The following is an 8,578-nucleotide window of genomic DNA, read 5'->3' on the forward strand; positions in this document are numbered from 1 at the left end:
GGGGGGGTAATTTTCTGAAGGTAGCATACCTCTGAAGTGGCAGAGCCAGAACTCGGACCCAGGCAGTCTAGTTCCAGAATCCCCTGCTCTTACCCACTATGCAATGACACTTCTCAAATGTTTCGTTATCTCATAGGGAGCTGGAGAGAAAAATGAAGTACTATATATACAGTGCCATGTGGTAGAGCACAGTAAGCTGAATTGAATGGAATCAATTTGAAGAAAAAAGTGCAGTCCGGCCCAGAGACATCAAGGGCAAGATGTAGGACCACGTTCATGAGTCGTCTCACTTGAACTTCTTTTATAATATTTTTTATAGTATGTCATGAGTCAGCATACTTCCCCAGGCCTGCTGCCTATTTTTGTAATTAAAGATCTTTGAGAACACAACCACAGCCTTTATTAGTTTAGGTATTACCTCTGCCTGTTCTTGAGAAGGCAGAATTGAATAGTTGTGTGAAAGACCATGTGGCCCACAAAGTCAAAAATATTTACTGTCTGATAAGTTACAGGAAAAGTTTACCAACCCAAGTTAAGTACTGGGCCCAGGATCACAGCTCGGAAGTGACCATGAGCTTCAAGGCCATGTCTGTCCAAGTTCAAAGCCAATTCTTATGACCACTATGCTTTCACGGTCTTCCACAATGGGGAGCATTAGGAGTTCATTCAACCATTCATTCAGCAACACATTTAGAGGATGTCCCTTATGCGACAGGCACATGTGAGCATTGAAAGAAGTAGGATTTTCTTCCTTCCCCTTGGAAACTCAGTCTAGTAAGAGAGGCAGACTGTGTCCTTAACCACTCCCTTAATTCACCCAGAATAAATGGTGGCTTTTGGCTACTTAGGCTTTCACAGTTGAAATGGAATAAAGGTGATGTCCTGATGCCAGGCATGTTTAGGAAAACAAAGGGCTGTGGACAGACCCCTTAGTCTCCCTCGGCAACCGTATGGGCTGAGAGCTCAGAGTGTGGGACAAGAGAAGGTGGCTAGAAGTTGAGGGCCAATGATTAACCTAGGTTAATCACTTTGCAGCCTCTTTTGAGGCAGAGGTTGCCACAGTGATGGTCAAATGGGCCTCAAAAGAGGCTGCAAAGTGATTAACCTAGGTCGGCCACAAGAAAAAAGCTGAGATGAGAGAGGCCTGCAGTGAGAACTGGGCACACGTGGTGGACTCTGCCATCAAGCTACCTGGATTTGAATCCCAACTCTACCACTTAGAAGCAGTGTGACCTGAGCAAGTCACTTAGCTTCTCGGTGCCTGGATTTCTTCAACTGTAAAATGGAAAATACAGCACTTACTTCATAAGGTCTCTCTGAGAATTAAATTTAACACAGTGCTTAGCACTAAATATGTGCCCCATAAATATTATCTAACCCCTGAGTTAGGGGGACACCTTTGATTGCTGAGCTATAAATTAAGAATCCTGATAAGGAAAAGAAGGTGGGAATTCTGTGACCTTGGGCATTGCCTGTGCTCCTGGTACCCACTCATGGGATGGCAGCACAGTGTGGGAAGTGCTGCACCAATAGCAAACAACAGGAACAGAGAGGTAGCCACCGAAACAGCCCCAAAGTGTCAGGGTAGCACAGGGGAAAGGAGGGTGCCAGGCTCCCTGTAGGCATATAGGCATGGGAACCTCCCCATCAGATGCCCCCAGCAGAATTCTCACAAGAAAAGTCACAGTCTGGGACTCTTACTACCATACAATGCAATCTGAGGTTAGTGAAGCTCATGCTAGATAAGAATAAATGATGTCACAAGAATGAGGAAGATAATCGAGGTCACCAGAGATAGGAGCGCAGAGATTTAGATTTAGAGTCTAACACTGGGAGATCAAGTGAGAGATTAAAATTATAAAGCAACGAGAGAGTCAGGGAGAGTATGAGAGAAATAGGTTAGGTTTAGAGCAGGGTTTCTCAATCTCAGCACTACTGACATTTGAGGCCGGGTAATTCTTTGTTGCGTGTGGAAGGATGGGGTGCTGTCCTGTTCGTTATAGGATGTTTAGCAGCATTCCTGGCCAGTAGCACCCCTTCCCCCAAGTTGTGACAACCAAAATTGTCTCCAGACATTGCCAAAAGTCTCCTGGGAGCAGGAAAGGCAAAATCTGCACCACTGCCATGTTGAGAACTGATTTAGAGAGAGATAGAGATGAACATATTCATTCATCACTCATTCATTCATTCTGTTTGCTGGAATGGTTAAAGGAATAGACTCCAGATCCAGACACTCTGTGTTTCGATTTCAAATCTGACACTTCCTGGCTGTGTGACCCTGGACAATCACTTGACCTCTCTGTGCTTCCTAAGGTTGTTGTAGAGATCAGTTACTTATAAGGTGTGTCACAAGTGTTGGGCACTAGTGTAAGCCCTGAGGGTCCTTACAGTCAATACTCCCCGCCTCAGACAGACTGAATTTGTTTTCAAACAAGTAAATATTTCAACTGAAATATAATGTTAAAAAAAAAAATCAACTGAGTAAATTTGGAGATCTAATTAGCTTTATTAAACGATTCATGAATTGAGGATCATCCCATTGAGCAACTAGAAAGCTCTCTGAGGGATTGTACAAAACGGAAGGTTTGTATAGGAAGCAGGATGGGCAAGGGAGCTATTCCCGAACAAAAAGAAAGGATGAATAATTTGGGAATAGGTCATCTTTTCTTTGGGGGAAACGAGGAAGGGTTTTTATCATGTAGATCGCCTCTTCTTTCTGTGGAGGAAAGAGAGGGCCTGTGTGACTGGTTGCCTTACTGGTGCTTGAACAGAAAATTCCAGACTGGTTAGTTAAGATTGTTTCTGGGAGAGGTTAAAACTACAGTTGTATCAGATATTAACTCTAGGTTTGGTATCATGGGCTTTTAGCACAAGTGGCGCCATTTTGGGCCTGTGATTTTCTCTTTAACACCTACAGAGAGAAAAATACACAAATTATAAATGTACATGTCAATAAATTTCCACAAAGTAAACACATCTAGGTAACCAGCGCCCAGATTAAAAGCTGAGCCTGGACAACACCCCAGAAGCCTCCCTCGGGCCTCCTTTAGATGGTTTTTAAAATATTTCCTATCCCCCCTTCCCCTGGGCATTTAACGATGCTGTTCCCTCTGCCCCTCAACTCCCTTTGTTTTCATTCTGATGAAGTGTTACTTAGTCTTTTTTCATTGTTAATTTCTTTTTTTATCGTAGTAAAATATGTCTAACACAACACTTCCCACTTAACTATTTTGATGTATACATTTCAGTGGCACAATTACACTCACAATATTGTGCAACCATCATCACTATCTGTTTCCCAAACTTTTCATCATGGTTTCCAGCTCAAAAACCACTCCATTCTTAGAATAAAATTTTACCCAGCTAACATCACCTGATTCCTGTCTATCCCCATAATCTCATTTCCTGCCACATGACTCACTCCACTCCATCCAATGGCCTTCTGGCTTTTGCATATAAAGTTTCGTCTTCCTAAAATGCCCTTCCCCTTCTAGTCACACAGCTGATTCCTGCCCAAAAGCCACCTCCTCCTCAAAGAGGCTGTCTGGGGCCAGCTGTCCTAAAATAGCACACAAACCTCCATCACATTCTAGCCTTTACCTTGCTTTACTGTCTCACTGTATACATTCATTAGTTATTCCCCAAAAGTCACTATTTTAATGTAAAAACTTATGCTTGCAAGGAAAAAACTTGATTTCTATGGAATCTGGCTCAGCAGTGCTGTGTCTCAGACTTCTGCTGCCAAAAGTGAAAAAAAAAATTTAAGGTCTTTTGTTTATTTGTGTCAAGTAACACCATGGACAACGAGCTTCATTAAGCTTCCCTTTTGAGATGATCTTTCACGTAATACTTTGCAAAACATGTCAGGATCTACTAAGACGACAAGGATAGTCACTAGGAATTGTCACAGAGCAGCAGTTCCCTGCAAGCAAAGCCAGAGAGGCGATTCTTGGCAAGTGTGTCCTTAAGGGCCTGCTCTGGGGAGAATCTCAGAAGGTGGGTAAGAGGAAGGAATCCAGCGAAGGAAGCAGCTCTGCAAAGATATGGCTCAAGACAAGGTGGGCCTCTGTCTGATGCCATGAGGGACTTTGGAAAATGACTTGTACTGTAGAGGATTATCCACCCAGAGGCAAAAGGGCTGAGCAGTTACACATCCTCATCAGTTGGTCACTGACCATTAGTGGGGAGTATAACCTCCCAGGCACCCCTGGCAGTGGACAGCTTCTCATAGCCAAGGACAGAGTGGGAACCAGAGTGAGCTCTTAGCAGCTAACACCACCGCGGGCAGGAGGTAGTGCATTGGCCCAGTGAAGGGGACCTGGGCAGGGTACCAAGACTGTCCAGAACTTATGTATGATACTAAAGTCAGGTATATATGACAGTTTGTGGTTGTGCTATTCTGTTTATTTATTTATTTGTTTTTAAATAGACTATATTTTCTAGATCAGTTTTAGGTTCACAGAAAAATTGAGCAGAAAAAGTACAGAGAATTCCCATATACCACCTCCCTGCCACCCACATGCACACAGCCTCCCCAGCTATCAACATCCTGCACCAGAGTGGTACATTTTTACAATCAATGAACCTACACTGACACTTCATCATCACTCAAAGTCTATAGTTTACTTTGGGGTTCACTCTCTGTGTTGTCCATTCTGTGGATTTTGACAAATGTATATAATGACCTGTTTCCTCCACTGTTTAGTTTCACTGCCCTAAAAATCCTCTGTACTCCACCTATTCATCCCTCCCTAACCCCCGCCAACCACTGATCTTTTTACTGTCTCCATAGTTTTTCCTTTTTCCGGAATGATATATTTGGGATCCTATAGTATACAGCCTTCTCAAATTGGCTTCTTTAGTCATATGCACTTAAGTTTCTTCCCTGTGTTTTCATGGTTTGATAGTTCATTTCTTTTTCGTGCTGAATAATATTCCATTGTCTAGATGTACAAGTTTATGTATCCATTCATCTACTGAAAAACATCTTGGTTGTTTCCACGTTTTGGCAATTATGAATAAAGCTGCTATAAACATCCATGTACAGAATTTTTATGGATATAAGTTTTCAACTCACTTGGCTGAATACCAAGGAGCACAGCTGCTACATCATATGGTAAGAGTATGCTTAGTGTTGTAAGAAACTGCCAAACTATCTTCCAAAGTGGTTACCCCTGTACCATTTTGCATTCTCCCCAGCAATGAAAGAGAGTTCTTATTCTATATCTTCACCAGCATTTGGTGTTGTCAGTGTTTGGGATTTTGGTCATTCCAATAGGTGTGTAGTGGTATCTCATTGTTGTTTTAATTTGCATTTCCCTAATGACATATGATGTGGAACATCTTTTCATATGTTTACTTGCCATCTCTTTATCTTCTTTGGTGAGGTGTCTATTCATGTCTTTTGCCCATTTTTTAATTAGGTTGTTCACTTTCTTATTGCTGAGGCTTAAGGGTTCTTTGTATATTATGGATAACAGTCTTTTATCATGCATGTCTTTTGCAAATATTTTCTCCCAGCCTAAGGCTTGTCTTCTCATTCTCTTGATTTAATTATGTTTTCAAAAAGTGTTTTACTCAACGTGGATGAATCCTGAAAACATGATAAATGAAAGGAGTTATTACAAAGGTTGTATGTGTATCATTCCATTTATATTAAATGTCTACTAGACACATCTATAGAGTGAGAAAGTAGATTAGTGGTTGACAGGGGCCGAGAGAGAATAGAGAATGACTGCTAACGGGGGTGATGGAAATATTCCAAAATTAGATAGTGGTGATAGGTGCACAACTGTGAATATACTAAAAACCACTGAACCACACACTTTAAAAGAGTGAATTTTATGTTATGTAAATTATATCAATAAAATTTTTCTTAATGCTTTGTACTATAAGCTAAGAAGTATAAAAATTTTCATTAAATATTTTCTAGAGACATTTTAAATAAAAAGTTAGGTTTCAGATCAGAACTTCTACATTTATGTAACTTCAGTATCACCCTCTCTTTTAACTTGAAAGCCGCCTTCAATCTGTTCTGGAACAAGACTGGGTATAAAAATAAAGCCAGAAATGCCTGCTTCATCTTTGAATTTCCCAAGTGCCTTGACCCTTGGGGTCTAAGCATTTTAACAGGTGCCTTTGCGGTACATTTTCAGCAGCAAGAGTGAAACTGAGAATGTGACGTCAAGAGTCCAGCCCCAGGGATTCCAAGTCACATCCCCTACTCTGCTTAGTCTTAGAGAAGAACCTTGACTTACCAACTCAGATGGTCAACGTATTCTCCTTCAGGCTCGTGAGCACTTCTCAGTCTCTTTGCAGACGAACTTAACATGGCATGTAACTGTGCAGACGGGTCCAGGTCAGATGACTTAGCCAGAGTAACTCAGCCAAGGAGAGCCAGCATTTCCCCCTAGAACTGTGTCCCGGGGGAAGTTTCACAACATCCTGACCTGCCCGGAATGTCATACCTTAGTGTACACTGATAGGCAGATTGATAAAGAGCTCTTAGGTTCCTGGAATCAGGAGGCAGCTTGGAGGAGGCAGGGAGACTGGAAAGCAAATGAGCGGGTCTGCCTCCGCTTTTTCTCATCTTGAAAACGAGAGGGTTGAACTCAGTGGTCCCTAAGACCTCTTCCTGTTTAACAGGTCAGCCACTCTACTCTGCCTAGACTCTCGGACTTCACGGAACAGTATAGTTTTCACAAACTTTGAAGAATTGACACAGGGTGTTTACTTTTTACTGTCCAAAAGAGAGTAAAAAACAGCTATTATTGCCATTTTCTATCAACTCATTTCCAGAAAGAATGGACTGAAGAATGTGAACTGAAAAAAAAAAAATGAAATAATCTTAGAAGAAGCCATAGTCCTTTGTTAAGAAAAGGGGTTGGCTACTTGACTTCGACATATGCGCTGTGCACTGGTTCTTTCTCATTAAAAAAAAAAAATTAGCTTTATTGAAATAAAATCTACATATCATACGATTCACTCATTTTAAGTGTACAATTCAATTAGTCAGAGTAAATGTATAGAGCTAAGCAATCATCCCCCCAATCTAATTTTAGAACATTTCCATGACACCCAAAAGATCCCTTATGCCCATCTGCAGAAACTCCCTATTTCCACAGCCAGGCCCAGGCAACCACAAATCAACTTTCTGTCTCTATAAACATTTTATATAATGGAATCATGCATTATGTGGCTTTTTGTGTCTGGCTTCTTTCACTTAGCATTTTTTAAAGGTCATCCATACTGTAACATGTATCAGTACTTCATTTTTTACGGCTCAATAATATTTCATTGTAAGGATATACCGCTTTTTATTTATCCATCGTTGAAGGAAGTAATCAATAAGACATGACTGTTAGTTGACCCTCGAGCTGGACCTGGGCAGTTGTAGGCTCCTCACCCCCTCCCCTGTCCTTAAGATCAAGTTTCCCATAGAGTTCAAGCTAAAGGTTTTAAGAAAGTCCACTCCTGAAGAATTATCTTCAAGAAGAAGGCTTTGCCCAAGCTCCTAGGGAAGACATTGGAGCTCTGACAAAATTCTCTTGGCAGATCTGATTCTTTGCATCACATCTTGCTCAGTAATCACTGCTTAGTACATACACAATGGTCCACTATGTGTTTTTATCCAGTCCCTCAAAACATTGTAAGCACCTAGCAGATGTTGGCTAAATACCAAACAAATGCCTGAGAGTTGGCCAGAAGAATCCTCTGGTTTTAACTTCTGGTACCTTTCTGTCCAGATTTAATGAAGTCCCTTTCTGACTTTCGGATGTAAAATTTTAGAACTGGAATATCTTGGAGATAATATAGCCCAGGACACTGGTTTTGCAAATAAAGAAATTGAGAAGCTGAAGAAAACATGACTCCTAAATCATACAGCAAGTTAGCCACAAAGCAGGACTTGAACACGGCTCATCTGATTTTCAGCCCAGATGTTGCTACAGGTGAAAACAATCTAAGACTTTGTGCTGAATCTGGGCTGATCTTAGGTCATGCCCTGAAAATCATTTGTTGAATCAAGTTCCTGGTATCATTCTATTTTACTTTCTTATACTTCCTCTCCCAAAAAATACTTATTTTTCAATTTTAGGGTTCAGTAAGGCAAAGAAATACTATCAGTATCACAGCTTCTATCTTCAGCCTCCACTGAGCATGAAAAGACATCGGCAAAAGCCACCCCTATGTTTGGCTGGTATCTTGGAATGAGTGACTTCCCCAAACCAGGACTGAATTGCATAGTGAGGCTGGCTCATGATGTTCAGCAAAACACACAGACTATAATTAACATAAGTTTAACAGTAAAAATACTTAACAGGAGAAAAAGAGTTCCTCTTTTTCCTTCTTTCTCTACGACAAAGCACTTGGGTAAAAGTGAGATTGCTGACTGAGGAAATAGTCAAAACAGGAAGCAGTAAATGGCTAACAGAACGTTGTATTCAGTAAAAGGCCCCCAAACAACTTCGCGCCTTCATAAGTGAGTGGACAGACCCTAAACTGATGAGAAATGACGCAGTGTATGAATAAATCTAACACTCATCCTCTTAGAGATGCTTCGTGCTAATAAAGTGCCAGG

Source organism: Pteropus alecto, unplaced genomic scaffold (assembly GCF_000325575.1).
Source record: "Pteropus alecto unplaced genomic scaffold, ASM32557v1 scaffold8, whole genome shotgun sequence".
In the NCBI taxonomy this organism is placed as follows: domain Eukaryota; kingdom Metazoa; phylum Chordata; class Mammalia; order Chiroptera; family Pteropodidae; genus Pteropus; species Pteropus alecto.